Source organism: Coffea eugenioides, chromosome 6 (genome assembly GCF_003713205.1).
Source record: "Coffea eugenioides isolate CCC68of chromosome 6, Ceug_1.0, whole genome shotgun sequence".
Classification (NCBI taxonomy): domain Eukaryota; kingdom Viridiplantae; phylum Streptophyta; class Magnoliopsida; order Gentianales; family Rubiaceae; genus Coffea; species Coffea eugenioides.
In genome coordinates this window covers 54,519,006-54,540,301 of record NC_040040.1, presented here as the reverse complement: position 1 = coordinate 54,540,301, position 21,296 = coordinate 54,519,006, and the positions used below count along the sequence as shown (strand labels likewise).

At 32.2% G+C, this 21,296-nt stretch overlaps 1 pseudogene; it reads right to left on the bottom strand.

The window, feature by feature from the left end:
* Positions 1-4,218: 4,218 nt before the first annotated feature.
* LOC113774468 lies at positions 4,219-12,426 on the bottom strand (annotated as a pseudogene).
* Positions 12,427-21,296: the final 8,870 nt, after the last annotated feature.

Below are 21,296 nucleotides of genomic sequence, written 5' to 3'. Positions count from 1 at the left end.
AACACCTTGAGATTATCATAATTAATGGCCAGTTAATCATGATTTTGAGAACAAAAGTGCTAAATAACTCAATCAAGATAATAGTCCAAAATAATCAAGAAATCAACACATAGTAATCATATATAGTTCAACCAAATACCCAAGGTATAAACTTTAAAACAGGATCAACAATATAGTATCCAAACTAGTAGATTCACTAAACATGGAGTTAAATACAAGATAAAGAGTTTGGGAAAGAGGATAACCCTTGTCTCTAGAGTCTCCACCGTGCCCCTTCTTCATCTCAATCTTCCTCTTTGCTCAGCCTTTGCAAGAATGGATACATAATACAAATACTAAATTAGTCCTACAAACTAAGAGAAATGGAAAAGGCTATGAATGTGGTGGGTTTGTGTCTTGGCTCAAAAGGCAAGACACAACCCCTTTTGTTTCTCTCTTTTTCTCCAAAGCTCTCTCCCTCTCTAAAACTAACTAAAACTAAAACTCCCGAAAAGCTACTTCTAAGACTCAAAGCCACTATTTTATAATCTTCAAAAGCTCTTGAATCTTCCACAAGAAGCTTGGCTTGGTGTTGAAGAATCAAGATTGTGAGATGAAATGACACAAAGTTGACAAAAGTTGATGTTTTGGACCCAAAATGTTGCTACCAAAACGTCATGGATGTTGCCAAAAAAAAAAAAGGATGAAAAGATATCTGCAAGTTGTGCATGTTGCACAAATTGCAGATTTTTCCCGCTCAAATATACGAAATGGTATCTGAAGCGAATTTCACTATCCGGCGCCATATACTGTTAAACATTCATTTTCAAAAAATTCTCTGACGAGTATCTAGCGCGACTATCTAACTTCACTTTCTCAATCCGACGTCGCATACTGCTCAACACTTTTTCTCTTGCAAAACCTTCTGGCGGGTATCCGATTTAATATCTGACTCGAAATTCACTATCTAGCCCCGTATACTCTCATCCAATTCAGTGATAACTTTTTGTAAACGGCCCCCGTATTGTCCTTGCTCCTTCATCCCTACCAAAATATGATAAACATTAACAGCTAAAAGGGACGAATTCACAAGTCTTCTCAACGTTATTCAAAGACATCAAATATTGCCAAAATGGTCACTCACATTATCTTAGGAGCTCAGAATTAACTATAAATAAACTAAAATATGCATAAAGTATTAGGTAAAATGGACACTTGTCACTTCTTCTAAGACTAAAGGCTCCTCTACTTATAATTCAATGCAGAAAATTAACCAAAACCAATGATTCAAAGTAGTGGAATAGCATACAATGGAGACTCATGTATAAGGTACAAAAGAGATGATCACTATGTAAGGTTTGGATCCCAATTCTAGTACTCCATAATATCAAATAAAGGAAAGCTTATCATACCAACATTTGATCAAATTCAATACAATGCATCATCCCTAATCTAATCATGCTTGTCATGTAACTAGCATAATTAACAAATGTAAAAGCTAAACTTGTAACCACCCCTTAGAACTTATACAAACAAGGATAAGAAACTAAGAAAACTTTTACACCTTGATCACATGCTTCCTTTTTTTCTTTTTTTCTTTCTCATCAAGCTTTACTTGAGTAGTGAACTTGTCTTTTGACACAAAGACAAACATTGGTAGATACACGCCCCCAGGATCAACTCACAAACTCTCGTTGCTTTGCATACTCTTAATTCTAATACCATTTTACACGAATGCCGATATTTGTATACGTCGACCCCGGTTACTAAGTGTTTCGAATCATTGGAGTAGATGCATATGTAATTAACAATCATAACATTTTCATTTTTTTTCTTTTGTGAAAGCAAAAACACATTACTTTATCTTTGCAAAAACTAGAACTAAGGAAAAAATTATAAGAAAAGTTTCACGTTCATCAATCATACCAATCACACAACTTACATAAACAAATCAAGAACAATACATTTCATGAATTTAAGGAAATCTCAATATGATAAACGCCACTTTAAAAGACATTCAGTTTCCTAAAAATGAAAAATTTTCACCTACATAACAACAATCTCAAAACACCTTACACATAATCTCGTACAATAGGCACGACATAACCATCAACATATTGGTACTAAAGTTTTTGATAAATCTTGACAGAATTTTCCCTTCATTTTGGCCATTCTCCCTGCCAACAATCCCAAAATTCAACATTTCAAACATACCAATATCACCAACTATCAAATTTTTCAACAAATATATCAATTTTCACATAAATACCAAAGGATGCATTCAATTCTAACCAACCTTACCCCTACACTCAAAATTTGGAGGGAAGCCAGTGAAATAGTGAGAAACCTGAGGTTTCCGAAATTATCCCTTAAATAAAACCAAACCTTAACCAGCTGGTTAGCCCAACCACGGAGACATGCTTAATATTCTCCTTTGAACCCCGGCCCAAGGAGCCACCGGTAAGGTGCCCCTTTAAACCCAGCTTGGTAGCTGAGTTCTTCTTTTTCATGAACCCAAGCAGTAAAAGTGCATTGAGTGTAAAATAATTAACTTATTTTGGAGAAGAATAACTCATTCTTTTCATGATATTTAGCTTTTCCAGACACATAGAGCTTCAATGGAAGGACGGCCTTTGAACTGCATCAGGGATTTTGTATTTGTCACAATTTCATGGTATAATGTATGAATTAGAACAACAGATATAGACAGTAAGACAATAACTTATAAAAATAGTTACATTTTAACGTCTGTTGAAAATTATGCCTTACAATTTGATATCATCATATCAACTACCATATAATTGGCTGTAAAACTCAAAGCTGAACATTGACAGGGTAATTCCTTATTCAATTCTGAAATCCTTCTCTTTCTCCATTTTTCTATGTAAGGTTTGGAGTCTCCCTCTTAAATAAAAAAGACAAATCAAAGGCTCCTTTTTTTCTTTTTCACTTCATGGGTGTATTGTTCCCGTTTTTGCTTTGTATTCTTAGATCAGATTCTTAAGTATATGCTTTTATCAGATTCTTCTTTATCGTTTAGCTCAGAATTCTGTTTCGATATGGAAAAATCTGTACGAGCTCCAATACCAATTATTTAAAGGTAAAATATTAATATGCAAAAAATTGGAAAACATTTTATACCTTTCTCATGTCTTTGAGTTATGAAATTTCACTTTATCGAATACAATTCATATTTTTAAGTCAATGGAATTACTAGTTACCCTCACTAACTCGTGATAAAGAAAAAATTCCAAATACTCGGTAACACCATATTTAGTACAAGTAATTGATAGGTCAACAATCAAATCAATATAGGACTGCTCAAGACAATGAAGAACAACATTGAAGAATAATAAAAATTCAATTTATCCTTTGTTTGTTTTAATTTTCAATCCAATCACATATAAGATTACTTATTTCTATTTTCTGTAGCCGCTCAATATTTTAACTATGAATTGCTTAAGACAAGACAAAAGAACACAAAAAGAAATCTTAACTTAGGTTGGTAGTTTCTTATTGAATATCATCAGCCACTATTTTATCAACTCTTAAGAATTAGTTGATTGGGAAAATTATTTATTATTTATTTTAGTTTTTTGCTCTTCTATCCCTCTACACACCCAACTGTCAGGTAAAAAATTTGAATCCTGAAGTTGAAAGTGAAGAGGAGTCTAAAAGGCCCCCTCTAACCACTGAAGCCGACTGCAGTGGTTATTTAGGAAGCTTACATTACTTTAAGTTAAATATTGCACACATAATTCCTTGAGTTTTGGGAATATTATCCAATTAATTTTCCCAAAAAATGTAATGCAGAAAATCAGGGCAAATTCAATCCCCTAGTATTTAAAAAAGAAAAAAAATAAAGAAAGAGCTCTTTTGAAAATACAAAAATCACTTATCCTGAAAACTCAAAAAAAAAAAAAAAACAGAATAGAAAAATTAGGTTCGAAAAAAAAAAAAAAAAAACAGAAACGGTGAGATTGTTGGGCTGCTGGAGCAAACAGCTCCTTTCATCCCAATGCAATTACATCATCATCCTTTTAATTTACATAGTAAAATTCGTACTCTTCGTTGAGTTGTAAATAAAGGCGCCTCAGAAAACGATGGAAGAGCAGTAAAAAGGTATTGAAGGAAAGAGTACTAAAGATTTTACAAGAACAGTAATCGTCTGGTCCAGAATTATTGCAAATTTGGAAGCCAAGAAACATCGACTAATTAACCTTGCTGAAATCTTTGTCTTTAAAATGGCCAACTCTCTACGAGCCGCTCTCTAAATCCAACCCATGAAATGATAATGAGTTCGATCATTTTATCATATATCTTTTTCAGTTGCTCCTCAGTCGGTGCTAACCCTACTTGAGCAGCTAGCCAGTCCAAGTACATATACTGCAACAACATGCACAAAGTTAACACTATTTTTGCAATAAAAAGAACCATGGCTTTATGTTCGTTTGCATTTCTATGATATCCATCCTGGGATCTATTTTAATAGGGGTTGGGGTCTTTTGTCACACAACTTCTTATATTGACAAGTCTCCCAACATATATTGGCCAAGAAAAAATGTTTTAAAACATGAAACATGTGTGAATTGAATAGATAGAGTAATAAAAGTATAGCAATAAAAATTGTAACAAAAAATCAATTGAGGGTTAACTGCGCTTGAGTTTTCACTAAACTTCGCCTATAACTAAAAGCCCAAGACTTGGACTGTCATTGGCCGTTCCATGTCAGCCTTGATTTAGCAGACTCTTTCAGATGATCTTCAAATCATATGTTGATTTCAAATTGGTTGGAGCTAAATTCGGCTGAATACTTGATGGATGGATGTCTTTGCATTGATATGCACGTATTCTTTCTTCCGGCATTCAAGAATTTCTTTAGTCAACAATCTCCTTACCCCCTCATCCTTTAGCTCTTCCATGGGAGAGGCCAAATGGTGTCTCACCCTGATTTTTTTCCCCTTTAATCTTTGTTTTGTTATAATTTTTCTTGCAAGAGTTTATCCTCTATTAGAATTTTTTTAGTGAGTTTCGCATCTCTTATGATTTTCACTTTTTGCTTAGGTGAGAGTTTCCTCTCTCCTAGTAAGAGTTTTTTCATTATTATTGTTATCCCTTTTCTTTTCCTTTGTTCTTGTTAGATTTAGATCTCTAAGTCTCAAATCAATTTGGTCAAATTTAAAATTTCTCGTGGAACCCATTGGATCTGCTCGTAGAGGATATGCATCCATTATCCACGGGAGTTGTAGAGATTTATCTATATTTTAAGAAATTTTAGAATTTTACTGTATTATCTTTTTGTTGATTTTCCCTCCCTTCAATCTATTATATTTGTTGCATATTTTTCATGTATTTGCTGCCACCAGTGCAACTTTATCTAAATGATTGAAATTCTCTTGTTTATTAAGAAAAATATGCAAATACAGACAAGCATATATTAAATCATATGAATTTTTTTAATCAACTTTTTTTTAAGTGAAAGGTTTTGAATTCAGAATCTTTTATTTACAATTTCTCTCATCTTATCATTCAACTTAACCCCTTTCCCTATGAATGGGTTATATTTGCTTGAGTAGCAACTTGACACAGCTTATACTAATTATAAGGATTAACTCATTTACAACCCTAAACTCATATAATTTTCTCATTTTACACCATAAACTTCAATTTTGGACACTCTCAAGTTTATTCCATTTAAATCCAATCAATAATTATGTTCACAAAATTAACGATATAAAAGATGGTGAAAATTAATGACAATGTATCATTTTGTTCTAACTATGATTCCTTAACCTTGTTTTTTAACCTCTTTTAGTACATTATCATTAAGTTTTATGGTCACAATCACTAATATTATTAACAAAATTAACGAGATAAATGATGGTTCAAATTAATGATAATATTGTTTTATTTTTGCTACAAGATTTTGACACTTTTTGACCACTTTCAACACATTATCATTGATTTCTTAGACCCTTTATACCGTTAATTTTACTAAAGTAGCCATCGATTGGATTTAAATGGGACAAACTTAAGAATTTAGGATACAAAATGTTCAAATTGAAGTTTAAGATGTCCAGTGAGAAACTACTATAAATTCAGGGGTTCAATGTGGAGTTAGTCCTAATTATAACTAATGCACTGTACAGGATATTTTATATATATATATATATATATATATATATATATAGAGAGAGAGAGACAGACACACACACACTCACTTTAAGGTAAAGCATGTTTTCAAAAGTTTTCTTAATAATTCAAAATAAATGGGTATTGATAGGTGTTCTTCATAATTTTATGCAAATTATTGTTTTACATGGAGAGCTAACAAATCGTAAGTTTCAAATGCATCGTATCGTTTTTCATTTAATGGAAAAAAGTGCTCTAAAATGCAGTTCTAAAAGTTTACAAGAAAGATTATTAAAACATTTGAAGGCTGGTGGCAAAGGTTGTTCTATCTGCAAATATTCACGAAGACTTGTATACCCACATGCTTTAATAGCTTGTAGCTTTTTCAAATATGCAAATAATAATCTAAAATTGAAGAGGTTTTTAAAAACCTAGTTTAGAAAATGTGTCTACCCATATATTTTCTTTTTCTACAAGTGGTTTAAACTTTAAGGTTCCGTTTGATAAAACTGAATCTGAATACTGAAACAATTAATTTGCTGAATTTTAAACACTGAAAAAAATTTATGAATGTCTGATTTTTAATACTAAACCTATTTATACTGTTTGATAAACATTTATAACTGAATGCTTAATAAGTTAAATTTGACAATTTTGCCCTTATATCTTTTCATTCAAAAAAGAAATAGAACCTATGATTTAATTAGCTAAAAATGTTAGGTATGAAAATGACAATATTTATTTTTAAATCAAATTAATATAAAAGATGAATTATATTATATGAGTAGGATGGAGAATAAGTGAAAGTCATTCAAAATGGAGAAAAGAGAAATAGAAAATCATTAGATAGAGAATATTAGGTTGTTTAATTATATAAGAATTTTGAACATAATTAAGAAACAAAGGTAGATTTGGTAGATAAAATAAGGTAGTTGAAGTAATTCTATTGATTCTTATTAGAATTAAACATTCAGTTAGGATTCTTGTGCTGAAATACACAAGTTCTGCAAATAGATTTTCATTTATCAAACACTCAAAACATCTGAATGTCTGAAAAAATTCAGATTCAGTACTTTTTTATGTTATCAAACAACTCTAAATGTTGGAAAAAATATATATTTCTAATTTGTTGATGAATGGTAGCGTGGAATCCACTCGAATGAAACCGTTTACCATAATTTAGTTGGAAGTTAAAATGATTACTAGCCGTTACCGTATCATCGGCCGTGAGAAGCCTGTGAGTATAATGCTTAGGAATGGCGGTTTCCTCCATAAGCCGATAGTGTTCTTCAACATCGGCCATCATCTCTTCTTTGGACGGCAAATTCACCTTTCCCGACAAGACATGCGCCACCCATTTGGCTTGTAATTCCATCATACGAAAATTAAGGGTCTATTTGTCAGAAAAATGTCAGAATTAACTAATGTTTTTGAACCCAAATCTTCTCTTCTTTAAAGGTAATTCTTTAATTCTACTGAAAATGTATGTCTAAAAGGGCAAAATAAATGGAAATTTTGTCATGTGAGTAGAACAGTGACATAAATATTACTATATCACTGAATATGTAGGGAAATTTAGCACAGTCTACTTTTTGAGCATAAGATATTTGGTAAAGAATCCTCATTTATATATTTATAATTCATAGTCTCTAGTTCATGATGCGTACATTAACGAATTAGAGGTGATTTGCACTTGTGCCCTTTCGATATTTTTTTGAAGCATTTTGCCTCATCCATCAATCAAAATCAAGGCTGATGGTTCAATAATGTCTGAACTTCCACAATTTCCCTTGAACTAGGAACCTTAATTGCATTTTGGCCCCTGATAAATGTTATAGGTATTTTATACCTGGCATTCTAATTATTTTCCTTTTCTTAATTCTTCTCCTTTTCTCTTTTTGTCTTTCCTTTGTCTTATTCTTCATTTTACTTTTATTTTTTCGTCCATTCCTTCTTGTCACTTTTAAGCTATTATATTACTTTTAATAATTGATTTATTAAAATTCTAAAGTTTTAAATATGTAACAAAAATTTTCGTTTCTCAATTATATATGCTTTGTAATACATTGCTCAAAAAAATGCTTTGTAATACAAGTAATAAACAAACAACAACCTACAACAAGATTAACATCAGAGATTGCAATTAATTAGTAGTGGTGAAAATCTAAAAAAAAAGTTTTGAGAAAATAAAAGAATGACACAAAGAAAATTAAGAAAACTAAATGCCGTAGCATATGTAATTCTGAAATTAATTATTTTGATACACATATAAAAATTAAATTTTCTATTAATCAATCATTAAAATTAACATATCGCTTAGTAATTGCAAGAAATAATGGGAAAATTAGACAAATACTAAGACGAGAGAGAGAGAGAGAGAGAGTAATAAAAGGGAAAAAAATGTGAATAAGTAAAATATCAAGGGTTATTTCATCCTTAAACATGAATTAAGGAGTAAATTGAGTATAAAATTCTATAAGGGGCAAAGTGTAACTAGAGTCATAATTGAGAGTAAATTGCAAGCACAAACTTAAGGGCTGTGTTTTAAAATTCGGATCGGACCGGTCGGTTTGACCGATTGAACCGGGAACCGGCCAAGTGTCCGGTCCAAGTCATGCTTAAAAATCGAGTAAGTAAAAACCCGGTCAAAAACCGGGTTTGACCGGAAAAATCGGGATTTTCCGGTTCAAACAGTTTTTTTTAAAAAAAAAACTCAAACTTTTTCAATATTATGTTTTGACCCCTAGATTGTTAAAAATTATTAATATATCTCAAATATTTCATACTTTATCAATATTTTCTTAAAGTTTGGTATTATTTTTCAATTAAGTCCATAATTTTAATTCTAAACTTGTTAATGCTCATTAAATAATATAAATTGTTACTTGATTGTTCTAATTTCTTTATATTTTCTTGTTAAATATATTTAAAACATCAAATATATATGAATATACCTTTATTAATATTAACATGTTATTAGGTATTTTACATATAATATTTTAATTTTTAAATAATTTTTATTTATGATGTCATCCGGTTCAACCCCTATCGAACCCGGTTGAATCCATTGACCCCTGACCCCTGACCCCTGAGCTTGACCGAGTCGATACCCGGTCCAGTTCTGAAAACATAGCTTAAGGGTACTAACATCCTTCATCCTAAGAGCGGAACTAGGGGAAAAGTGGGAGGGGAGAGCATGAAGGGGTTGGATTTTAGAAATTCATGCTTTCCCTCTCCCTCTCATAAAATTTTGAGAATTTCAAAATCTTCTACATATATTTAGATATTTGCCTTCCCCTCACCCCTTCCCCCAAGTTTTAGAATGTCATGTTTTCTCCTCCCAGAAGTTTGAGAATTCTCAAAATTTCCTATATATATTAAGCTATTTGTTCCCAAAACTTTTCAAAAAATTTAATTTTGACTCCAAAATTTACATATGCATTCATTTTTCCCCTTCATACTAAATTTTCTAGTTCCACCATTGCTTCATCCAATCATTATCTTCAACTATTAATTCGGGTGACAAAGTGCTTAGAAAATAACGTTAGGTGGTGAAATGCAAATTTCTCCAAACATTTAGCAGATTTACTGCAGTTAACCGAGGAAAGGCCAAAAGCAATGTTAGCATTAAAAACAGAGCACCTGGCTTGGGATTCCGACAAAAGAAAGTGTAGGAGCAAGTTGTGGAGGAAAGACGTGCTTGTACAATGGTCCAACACGATTTTCATCCACCATAACTATTCCATTTGTTTCCAAGAATGGAAAATCATATTTATACCTGTCAACAGATTCAGCAAGATTTAAGCAAAATACTGGATATGTATAAGTATTGCATTTTCTTATCAAATTAAGAGGAAAAACTAAATACACTGATTGATTTCTACCCGGTACAGTGAATTATGACATCTGCAGCAATCAAAGCTCCATCTTGGAAAGCTACCTCACCATTTTCATGGCAATATTCTATCTGGTGGGCACTTGCAAAATTAGGGTTTGTACAGTAAGGAAGGCGTACGATCAAATGAATTTTCGAAACACCTAATTGTATTGCTTCCGTATATTGGAACCACATCAGAAAAAAAACGAATAATCAACCAACTTAATCAGGTAACATTAATCAAATATTTTTGTAAGCACCTTGTGATTTATATGCAATTAGTTCCTAAATCAAAATTTAGTTATTGTACCTTTGGATGCTGCCATACATTTTTGTAGGTCTCGAGTTTTCTGACTTCAACTTGTGGGAATCTTGATGAAACATGAACTTCTTTGGCTACCTTGGCAATGTCGAAGGCTATATCGAAGCCACTTGGCCCGTGACCAATCACAACTACAACCTGCAACATTTTCCAGGGGAAACAAATATATATATATATATATATATCTTTTGTAAGCACTTGTAGGAAGTCATTGTAGAAAATAGAAAATAGTAATAATGACTAAACAAATTGTTCATTGATACCTGAGCCTTACATATATCTTTTGTAAGCACTTGTAGGAAGTCATTGTAGAAAATAGAAAATAGTAACAATGACTAAGCAAATTGTTCATTGATACCTGATCCTTGTAAGGCTCAGGAACACGATAGTTGTGGCTATGAATTTGTTTTCCGGGCCACTTTTTAATTCCTGGCAATATTAAAGAAGTGAAGAAAAGTTGCCAAATGGGAGTACGAATAGAAGCACCAAGTCAACTCTGCAGGTGCAGTTGTGCTTAAGGTAGTTATTCCACTAGTAATGTTAACCCTAATTTTTAGTTTTTTTCCCTTCCAAAAGTACATAAAGATTTCATTTAAAATGGCCTAGTCAAACACATTAGGCTCACAAAGTACTCTTACAAATTTTAATCATATAGTACTAAACTAGACTATATGCCATCGTTCATCTGGTTGTACAGTTACATGCATCAAACAAATATTGTTCTCATATGTATGGTCCATCACCCATCCCCCAACCCCACTCCGGGAATCATATAGTACTAAGCTACATTATATGCCATAGTTCATGTGGTTGTACAGCCTTATGCATCAAATAAAGATTGTCTGTATTTGCATGTATGGTCCCCTCTCTCCTCAAATTAAATGGTTACTAAACTACATTACGTGCCATAATTCATATGGCTATGCATTAAAGACTCTATATGTATGCTTCCCCAGTCCCTCCCCTCTTCGGTTTCGAAGGTGGTTTAGCTCCCTTCACTTCCTAATGACTAGGGTTCTTTACGAATCGGCCCGCTCGCGAGCGGCTCGAATACGAGTTCGACTCGAGCTCGAACTCGAGCTAATCAAATCGAATTCGAGCTCAAAAACATTAAACTCGTTGGCTCGCGAGTTCGATTATATATATATATATATATATTTTTTTTTTATTTTATTTTTTATTTTAATAGTAAAATTACATATATATTTCTAATATTTTATTATTTGTTAAAAAATTATTATTTTACTCATTTTTAAAAATAAAATAATTATTTTTTATTTTTTAAAAATAAAATAATAATAATAATTTTTTATTTTTTAAGCTCGAGCTCAACTCGAATTTAAGTCGAACTCGAGCTCGAGCTTGACATTTTGAGTTCGTCGAGCTCGAATTCGAGTTTCATAAAATTAACTGGAAGCTCACCTTGATTAGGTCAAAAGTCGATTCGATTTGGCTCGTTTGTACCCCTACTAATGACGCCGTTACATTTGTTCCCTTCCTCCATAATATAAGAATAGTTATAGTTTGTTGACGTTGACCCAAAAAAAACCCTCCCTCCTCCCCCTTTCCCAGTGGGAAGAATGAATACCTGGAGCATTTGCTAATTTTGGCTGAGTGTTATGACCATTTCAAACCACGACCATGTCGAAATGTTCTTCTTTCTTGAATTGATCATCGCCATTTGTTTTCGACTCAACAACCCACTTACCATTCTTTTGCTTAACGGAAACGACTTCAGTATTAAACTGAATCAAGTCATCGAGTCCAAAATCTCTAGCAAAATCATTCAAGAATTTGAGGACCTCCTTGTAATCAGGAAAACATATAAATATTTACCATTTTTCTCGATTGTGAAGGAGTAATCTGTAAATTCCATAAGTTGCGTAGGAAGATTTGTCCGAAGTGAATCGTAAATGCTGCTATGAACGATTCTTCTATTAGGGTCGAGGCCAAGTGGATCAGTCTCGACTTCAGGATCGTACACCCACAAACCACCAATTTGGTTTGATTTCTCATAGACCACAATCTGCTGGCCTTCTTTTTGAAGCTCTCGGGCTGTCAAAAGGCCCGAAACACCAGCTCCAATCACTGCCACCTTCAGAAGTTGGCGTCCCATATATAATGGTACAACCCTGCAGCTTATCCTATTAATTACTAATACTATAGTGCCAAGGTGTGTGTTTATATATATAAACACACACATCCATACACACACATATATAGTATTATATAACTGCTATTGTGTAGTATATAAAACATATTTGTGAGTTTTGAATTTTTAACAGCTACTTTTGTTCAAAAAAAGTAAAAAAAAAAAAGGGTTTATTTTAGGTGTGAAATGAAATCAACAACAAACTTAGAAAGTTTTATAAATGCAAGTTACCAGTGAAGGAGGCTGAGGTTGTTTCTCCTCTATCTTTAAAGGAATATAAATTTTAGTTCTTACAATTTTATAGAATTTTACATTAAGTCCTTGATACAATTAGTTGCCATTTGCAATCGGAATTTAAAACAAAAAAAACAAAAATTAGTGGCGTACGTACATGAGCTTTAAGTTCTTCATTATTAACATTCTTTAAGATCAAAATTGAAACTACAACTTTTTAAACATACTTGGTAAATTTAAGTCGGAAAAGTATGACCAAATTGTGGTATCCATTCGCTCCATCGTTACAAGAACAAGAAAGAAAATGAGAGAATAGACATAGTTTTCAGGCAAATTTATTCACTACCATTATACAATTTATAACATCTGAAGAGCAGTTTAGTTTTCTTGGCGCATATTATGATGGAATTCAAACACTAACAGCAAAACAGCTTTTTGTTTCTTGTGCTAAATTCACATCAAATTACAATTGACTTTGCAGTTAAAATTGTCACAAAGATAAGTACGAAAAGGCAAATCATTTTTATGTTGTAGATAAAGCAATATACAAGTTTTCTCTTTGAAAATTGACATTTCTATTGCCAAATCTGCAAGATATTTTTTTTCTCTTCATTTATGACAAATGTATCCTTGGCTTTCAAGTAATAAACACTTGAAGATATGGGTGTTCGTGTGATGCATGAAAGGAGTGGTTTTCTTTGAAAAGGGAGGACATCTAAAGCAACACACAGAGTAATTTTCTTACCCCGTAACTTGTGATTTCTTTGACACCAAAGGATGACGCGAGCGATGCTAACTCCCTGACCACTTCTTTGCCAAATTGCTATGATCTGCTTCTAGTACTCGGTAGACCTTCTGAAAATTTTTTCGAAGTTATTTAGCTCCTCGTTGAGGGCATGGATCTGATCCTTGCTGGAGACCTTGATGACAGTGATAGTATGATATAGTAGTCCCTTGAGCAAACTCTCTACCTCGAGAAGCCAAATCTTTGCCTTGATGAGCTAATCCATGGCTGCTAGAAATAATCTTGCAAAACACTCATGAATTTTTTATTGCATTCTTTATTATTATCCAGTTTGTCAAATTTTGTCCACACATGAGTACCAGCCTGTTCTTGAAGACTTGCGTATTAACAAAATGTAAACAACAAAAAAGAAAAGAATCATGGAAGTTAGAGAAGATAATTACTGAAAAGGGAACGAAAAAGCCATTCGGTAGCTTTGTCCTTTCGGCCAAAAACAAGATTAATGTGTTTAAAATGCACGCAAACGGGATTGATTCTCTCTGAAGAGGCGGGGTACCAAATTACGTTGAGTTAGTTACCATGTGATTGATGATTAAAAATATGTTACAATATACTTATTAAATCCGGTCCAGTCGGGCACTGGGTAAAGAAACCGGATCAATGGTTACTGGTTCCCAAGTTGAATCGGTGGATTATTAAAATAATGTTTATAAATATAAAATAGTATTTCTTGCACATAGTTTAACAAATTTTCTCTCTTTCTTTTTTTTTTTGTTTCTTGATTAATTAATTACTAGCATGTCATCATGTGAAATATTCTTATTGTTCAAGGTATATTGCTATTTTGCTTCATTTTTTAAATGTTTTAACAAACATATTATGCACGTACAGAATCTATTATTATTTGGAAATGTACTAAATATGCTTCAAAATAGTAACATTAGGGATCAAATTTGCTTTTGTCAAAATTTTAGGGACTAAAATTACACCAGGTATCAAATTTATTTTTGCCAAAAATTTAGGGACTTAAATTATATAGGTACCAAACATTAAGGACCAAAATTACATTTCTTGTTATTGACAAATATTTGGTAGCTTTCTAGATATACCCAAAAAAAAGCGAGGCAACGTTTTGTATAATTTTGGTAAATTTACTATAATCAATATTGATAAGTGTTTATTATATATGGTTATTAGCAGTATTTTGTACTTTTTTTTTGTACAAGTTAGGAGTTTTTAAGATATAACTTCCTTTCTAAGTTTCTAAATTTTGTAAGTTTCGTTTAAGTAATTTAATGTGCAAACTTGGTTATATTTGTAGGTTTTGAGGAGAGTTATCAATGATGGATCGAGATGGATTCAATTTGAACTCATCAGTGCTTAATTCAACGGCAATTTGGAAAGTAGAAGGGCATCAAATGCAAGTATTATTGGTGAAATACATGAGCAAACACTTGGACATCTTGCCTATGATAATAGTGATCAATTGAAGCAGAAAAGAAGCAAGAAAATAAACCAAACGAGAAAACACAACCTCAAATATGCGGGCTCAGGTCGTGTATTCTGAGGTCATGTATTGTACTCTGTCTCTCTACAACTATTTTTGCAACTTGCGCTATTTTTACATTACTTTCCAACTCAATTCTAGCTCAGAATTTCGATTGCATATGCTCAAGATTCCTTAAGAAAGAGAAAAAGAGCTTTATGTCATATCATGAACCACTTTTTGACTCTCCTAACATGATATATGTGAAAATCATTGAAGGAAGAGGGAGTTAGTATCTTGGAGAGAGTTGTTATCAGATTTTAGTTGAAGAGTTAAGTTTTAGTCTGTTATTACTCTCTCTAGTTAGGAACTTGTAAGAAAAACTTGGAGAATTTATTGTACCACTCATTTTTGTTGAAGAAATGGAAGATTTGGGAGCTTGTTCATCATCTTGGCTAAACTTTCTGTCTTTCTCTTTACTTGTGATTCATTATGTGTGCATGCAATGAACTTATGTTTTTTCTTGTTTTATATCATGCGAGTAGCTAAATTTCTAGATTTAGGGAGTAGATGAAATTTATGGCTATTTGATATGAGTTGAATATGATTTATGCTTGCTACCTCTTGTTTTGACTTGTTCATTTATGCATACTTATTACTTGTTATTGCTTGATCATCAATAGCAAGTTTTAGTTGTTACTATTCAATGAAAATTGATAATAATGATGAAACAATATGAATGAAGCTTAAGGAGTAGACTCATGAGAATAGAGATGCCCTTAAGTGGATTGTTTTTGCATTTGATGAAGAGTAGATCTAGTTATTTACCATGAGAATAGGGAAAACTAGACTAATCTAGGCCATTATATCATGAAAGTGAGTTTTGGTAAATATAAAAATGAATACCTAGATAAACAACAGTAGTAGCAAGAGATAAATCTATTCTCTTGCATCTTTTGTGTCATAATTGGACTCTATTTCTCTAGACTCAAGTATTTAGTAACATTTCTCCATTGTTATCTTGCAAGTGTTAGAGTTAAGTTAGGTTATTAATAAGTATTGTGATTTCTATTGCTTTATTTAGTAGTTAGTCTAAATAATAGAATAAGCAAGCACCTAGTACTTGCGTTAGTTGTTCCTCATGAGATCGACCCGATATATGCCCTAAACTACTATTTGATTTGTATAGTGGCAGTCAAACGGATGTATTTTGGATTTAAAACTTGCATTTATATCGAGAACATGTCAAATATGATGGCACAAAGAATGCGCCCAATTTTCAAATATTTGATACGAATCATGCAATTTAGGTTGCTTTCGCCTTCTTCCAAATAGGTCATTTTCTACCAAGTATTTGTTGGAATTCTAGGGATTTTACGAGAGGTTTAGCAATAAGCGAGTGACATAAATAAATAAATTAATCAATTTATAGGAAAGAGAACTTAAGAAAATATAAGGGGTGCAAATAAAAAGCAACATTAAAAATTTCTACACTTTCCAAGTTTAAAAGTAATTTTTTAAAAATTGAAGGGGCTTGGGGGCAATTAGCCGCTAAACTACATCTGGCTTCGTCATGGCTTGGTTGAATCTTGTTAATTTTCTAACTTATTGCCTTCTTCCAGTTTTGCTTTTAGTTTCTAGTAATCTCGTCTGACATATATATTTTTTCTCCTCAATTTTCTGACCTTTTGTTTGCTTTTAACATATTTCTCTTTTAACCTTTCTTGACATTTAATTTTTCTTTATTTCATTTTTCCCCGTAGAAGTTACTTTCTATGCAATGACCCTTAAGAAAAATTAGACTCGTTTGAATACTAAAGTGTTCGACTTGATTATATTCATTTACATCCCTAATTGATCCCACTTGAAGCAATGTAGCTCCGCTTGTACAATTTGTTGACTATTACATGTGCATCAATGGAATTGAAAAATCATAATATGTGTTTTTTTTTTCCACACTTTGTATGTCATGTTTTGTTTAGGATGATAATATGTTGCCAAAAGATGTGTACCGTCAGTTCCTCTTGTAATTTGAAGTCCAACCACGAAGGCACCCTTAATATTCTCCTTTGAACCCCGGCCCAAGGAGCCACCCTTAAGGTGCTCCTTTAAATCCTGCTTGGTACCTGAGTTCTTCTTTTTCATGAACCCAAGTAGTAAAAATGGCAGTGTGCAAAATAATTAACTTATTTTGGAGAAGAATAACTAATTCTTTTCATGCTATTTAGCTTTTCCAGACACAGAGCTTCAATGGAAGGAGGGCCTTTGAACTGCATCAGGGATTTTGTAATTGTCGCAATTTCACGGTATAATGTGAGTTAGAACAACAGATATAGAAAGTAAAACAACAACTTTTAAAAGTAGTTACATTCTAACGTCAGTTGAAAATTATGCCCTACAATTTGATCTCACCTACCATAATTTATCCTTTACTTGTTTTAATTTTCAATCCAAGCACATATAAGATTACGTATTTCTATTTTCTGTAGCTGCTCAATATTTTAAATATGAATTGCTTCGAACTAGTCAAAAATACAAAAAAAAAAAAGAAATCTTAATTTAGGTTGGTAGTTTCTTATCGAATATCATCATCCACTCCACTGTTTTATCAACTCTTAAGGAATCAGGTGATTGGGAATATTATTTACTTGTTTTATTTTAATTTTTATCCTTCTACCCCTCCCACATCCAATTGTCAAGTAAAGAATTTGAATCCTGAATTTAACAGCCAAGAGGACTCTAAGAGGTCTCCTCTAACCATTGGAGCCGACCTCAGTGATTAGTTGGGAATCTCACACTACTTTTAGTTAAACATTGTACACGAAATTCCTTGAGTTTTGGGAATATTTTCCAATTAATTTTCCCAAAAATGTAATGAAGAAAATTAGAGCAAATTCAATCCCCTAGTATTTAAAAAAGAAAAAAAAAGAAGTAAAGAAAGAGCTCTTTTGAAAATACGAATATCACTTATCCTGAAAAACTCACAAGGAATGAACAGGAGGATAGAAAAGTTAGGTTGGACTGCTGAAGCAAGCAGCTCCATTCGTACCAATGCAATCACATCATCTCCCTCTTCACTTGGACAGTAAAATTCGTGCTCTTCGTTGAGTTGTGAATAAGGGCACCTCAGTAAAAGATGGAAGAGCAGTAAAAAGGTCTTGAACTGGCGCTGTGCAATCTTTTGGCCATTAAACTGACAGGATCAGTAGTTCTGGACAATCTTTTGGCCATTAAACTGGCGCTGTACAAGCTAAAGGAGAAAGGGTGGCAGTATATCAAGATCCAAACGCCATGCACTCAGGTCCTAAATATGATAAGGTATCAAGCTTCTACCAACCAGCGACTAGCAATTCATCTAGAGGATATAAAAGATCTTTGCTTAATGTTTAGGAAATGCTCATTTGATAGAATGCCTGTTGAAATGAACAGACTCAGTGCAAAACTGAGTAGATTAGCTATGCATATACTTTGATAAGGAACTCAAAGCTCCTCAGTGGCCTAGTCCACTTTTGTAAAGTCAAATCTTAAGCCTTGCTCAAACAATGTAGTGTTACTTCCTTATTATAAGAAATAAAATTTCTATCGTTTCTGAAAAAAAAAAAAATTAAAAGGTATTGAAGGAAAGAGTGCTAAAGATTTCACAAGAACAGTATTCGTGTGGTCCGGAATTATTGCAAATTTGGAAGCCAAGAAACATGGAGGAGATAAACTTGCCGCAATCTTTGTCTTTAAAAAGGCCAACTCTCTACCAGCCGCTCTCTAAATCCAACCCGTGAAATCGTAGCGAGTTCCACCAGTTTATCAAGAATCCTTTTCAGTTGCTCGTCAGTCGGTGGTAACCCTACTTGAGCAGCTAGCCAGTCCAAGTATATAAACTGCAACAACATCCGCAAAATTAACATTACTTTTGCATATGCACGTATTCTTTCCTCAACCTCTCAAAAAAATTTCTTGAGTCAGCGAACTCCTTCCCCGCTCATTCTTTAGCTTCTCTCATGGGAGAGGCCAAATGGTGTCTCACCCTTTTTTTTTTTTTTCGTTTTATCTTTGTATTCATAACAATGTTTCTTGCGAGAGTTTATCCTCTATTAGAATTTTCCTAGTGAGAGTTCTCATATTTAATTTTTTTTAATTTTGTGAGAGTTTTTATTTTTATTCCTCTTTTTTTTTGCTTTGCTCTTGTTAGATCCAGCTTCAGTCTCAAATCAATTTGGTTAAATTTAAACTTCCTCGGGGAGCTTGAAAGTGGTACCTATTAGATCTGTTTGTAGAGAACATGCACACATTATCTAATGGAGATGTAAAAAATTATCTGTATTTTAAAGAAATTTCACAATTACCAATATTACCCTTTCATTGATTTTCTCTCCCTTCTGTATGTTGCATTTTTTTATGTATTTACTGCCATTAGAGCAATTTTATCTAAATGATTGAAACTCTTTTGTTTATTAGGAAAAATATGCAAATACAAACATGCACATACTTAGTTATATGAATGGGTTATATTTGCTTTAGTATTAACTTGACACAGCTTATACAAATTATAACTATAGTTATAGTAAAACCTCTATTAAATAATAATTTTCCAAATCCCAATTTAGGCTAATGAGTTAAATTAATAATTTGATAAAATAATATTATAATAAAATTTTTTGGAACCTTACATGACCCTTTGGTCCTACTCATATCATGAATTAATATTCACTAAAATTACACATAAACATTGTTCAAAATATGCTTCACATTTCGTCAAATGAATTTTTAGTCCTTCATTTTTAAAATATTAATTTTACATTCCTTAAAAATTTAAGTTAGCAAAATTTGGTCTCAATCTAGGATTTTGACCACTTTTTACCCAGAATCTATCATGTGACTCACACGTGTTTATTTTTTTGGAGCAAAAAGATTAAATACCATTTGTAATTAAATAAATGATCCAATCCATATTCAATTTTTACTCTAAAAGGGTGAAATCTGATCCAAACTATATATATATATATATATTTCCTTAAAAAATGTAAGATATGACACGATCTATATTCATTTTGCCCCTAAATAAGTGGGATTTGACTTTTTTATATCTAATGAATAATCACATGTGAGTCATGTGGTGATATCCAAACTAAAAAGTAGTTGAAAATCTGCATTGGGACAAAAGTTTACTGACTTGAATTTGTAAGGAATGTAAAATTAACATTTCAAGAGTGAAAGATGAAAAAATCTATTTGACAAAACGTAAGGGGCGTTTTTAAACTATGGGTCTATTGTTGTTGTTTGTTTGACCTCTTCATAATAGAAAAATTATATCAATTATATACGTGCACTGGTTTATATGAATTGGTTCAAGTAGATATGAATTAGATTTTATTCGTCAGACTTTTAGCATCCTTTGATTAATAGAATAATTCATATTTTTATAAAATAAAATAAAAATTTAGTTGATTAAATGAGTGTTTCTTTGAATTATAAGTACACCAAATAAATTAATAAATTATTAATTAATTGATTAATTAATATCTCTTTAAATTAATGGAATTTGTATGGTCCCAAAATTATTAATTTATAGAGGTTTTATTCTAGTTGCAAACCTGTGCACTGTCCGGCATTTTATATGTTTACATATTGACCTATTACATATGCATATATGTATATGTATATGTATTCTTGAGTTGTTAATGGGAATAGCATTATAACTTTCAGGTAAAGCATTCCTTCAAAAGTTTTCTTAATAATCCAAAATAGATGGGTAATTAATGTGTCTACCTAAATATTTTCATTTTCTATGGCTGGTTTAAATGTTGCAAAAAAATATTTACCCACATTTGTTGGTTTTATGAACGGTGTCGAAATCCAATCGAATGAAACCATCTAAAATTTACTCAAAAGTTGGATGACTACTGAATATTACCGTATCATTGCAGCTGAGAAACGTGTGAGTATGGTGCTTAGGAACGCCGGTTTCCTCCATAAGTCGGTAGTGTTCTTCCACATCCGCCACCATCTTTTCTCTGGACGGCAAAGTGACCTTTCCCGACAACACTCGCGCCACCCACTTGGCTTGTAATTCCGCCACACGAAAATTGGCAGTCTACTTGTGAAAAAAGAAAGAGCCAAAATTAACGTATGTTTTTAATCCCAAACCTTTTCCGTTTTAAATCTAACTCTTTAATTCTATTGAGACTGCATGTCTAAGAGGACAAGACAGATGGAAATTTCATCATGTGAATAGAACAGTTACATACATATTATTACATCAAAGAATATCTAGAGAAATTGTGCATAGCCTACTTTATAAATGTTTTTTTTTAAGGAAATACTTTTTTTTAAAAAAAGATACTTTATTACTTATAAAGCACAACCATAGCAAAG